The sequence below is a fragment of the Echinops telfairi genome, unplaced genomic scaffold (assembly GCF_000313985.2).
Source record: "Echinops telfairi isolate 266 unplaced genomic scaffold, ASM31398v2 ScPeMD7_2186;HRSCAF=2738, whole genome shotgun sequence".
In the NCBI taxonomy this organism is placed as follows: Eukaryota; Metazoa; Chordata; class Mammalia; order Afrosoricida; family Tenrecidae; genus Echinops; species Echinops telfairi.
The window spans coordinates 2,041,765-2,043,504 of record NW_022106084.1 but is presented as its reverse complement, the minus strand read 5'-3'; the positions used below and the strand labels follow the sequence as shown (position 1 = coordinate 2,043,504).

General features: G+C 33.6%; 1 non-coding gene across 1 annotated transcript; it reads right to left on the bottom strand.

The window, feature by feature from the left end:
* Positions 1–1,192: 1,192 nt before the first annotated feature.
* On the bottom strand, positions 1,193–1,355 carry LOC115870650. The gene has a single exon (XR_004046817.1). It is a non-coding gene; the product is annotated as a U1 spliceosomal RNA (small nuclear RNA).
* Positions 1,356–1,740: the final 385 nt, after the last annotated feature.

Below are 1,740 nucleotides of genomic sequence, written 5' to 3'. Positions count from 1 at the left end.
TATTTTTCCATCTTTCTACTCTCTAGGACAGTGAACAAAGGAAAAATAAATAATTATAAATTGAATGATTTTCATTTTAACCAAATTTTCAAATGTTTGTATTTTCTTGCTTAATTTACCATTAGCAATTAGCAATAACATTGCTTAATAAACCATTAGCAATAACAAGTGTAGAGAGAGTAACTGGGGAGAAGAGGCAATAAAGTGAGAGAGAAAGTTAGGACCAGGTCAAGTAGGAACTGGCAGACTATGACCAGTCCATGGATGTGCACTGAAAGTAATGTTTTCTCACGAGGGGTTTTAGGAAGAAATACATTTGATCTAATTTATTTATTTTTAATCGTCTGTCTTTGTGAACATTTCTAAGTAGAAGGATGACGTGATCAAAAAGAGAATACAGATCAGGATAATGTCACCATCAGGAATAGAGAGAGCCGGTAGAACCTGCTAATGTAGTGACAAAAACAAATGAATCCTATTGGAGGCCTATCATGCAGGTCAAAGAGAGTACCACATGCTGGGATGAGAAAATTAAGAGAGAGGCAAGTTTCAAGGAAATGGATTAAAAGTTCTGTTTTGGACATATTAAATGCACAGTACATATTAGATATCCAATTTGAAATGTCTGTTGATAAATGTGAAAGGAGATAATGGAGTTCACGAGGGAGACGAGGATTGAGACTAAATTATAGACCAGTAATCAGAACATAAAACTATTTATTTAAAAACTTTGGCAAAGGACAAGAGGAAATAAAACTTTTAAAAAAGAGAGAAAATCTTAAACCCTGTGTAAAACAACATTTAAAGGTCAGAAAAAAGAAAATCCTACAAAAAAGATTGAGATGTGGTCAATGAGGTCAAAATAAAATCATTCAAATTCTTTGAATGACACATAAACTATACGCCTTAACAGAGATTCCATTCCTGACAATAAACACATCATTTTCTCCTTCTATGATTTGTTCTCCACCCCCAAATCATATACTTATGATTATATAAACTACGTATATCCCCATGCAAACTAATTGTATGCTTTTTATTGAAAATATTTTCCTTGTATTTCTTATATTCAGATATTAGTACTCCACACAGAACTAATCATTTTTGTAAATAGAGACAGATGAATCAATATTTGTATGTATCTCACTTCTCAATCTTCAAAGTTTTTCTTTTTCTTTTCTTTTTTCTTTATCAGGGGAGAGCGCGAACGCAGTCCCCCACTACCACAAATCATACAGTTGAGTTTCCCACATTTGGGGAAATGCAGGGGTCAGCACATCCGGAGTGCAATGGATAAGCCTCGCCCTGGGAAAACCACCTTCATGATCATGGTATCTCCCCTGCCAGGTAAGTGTCAATCTTCAAAGTTACATAGAGATATAATATGCAGAACACACATAGGGATTTTCCAGAAATTGAAGGCAGATTCAGAAGTCATGGAATTATGGATATAATTGCTGATTTAAGTATATCAGGATGAAAGCAGAAAATAATCAAAAGGTATTTAGTAGCGTTTTATTGACTTGCAAAGTCATTAGTGTAGATTATTACATAAAAACTTAAAACAACTCTAGATAATCTTGCAAAGAATAAGAATCCCAGAATGCTTCATTTTGCTCATGCAAAACCTGTGCAGAAATCAAGAGGCAGTCATTCTAATAAAAAAAAATCTGGTTTAAAATCAGGAAATATATGCATTAGGGTTATATCCTTTCATCACACTTATTTCAAACACACTTG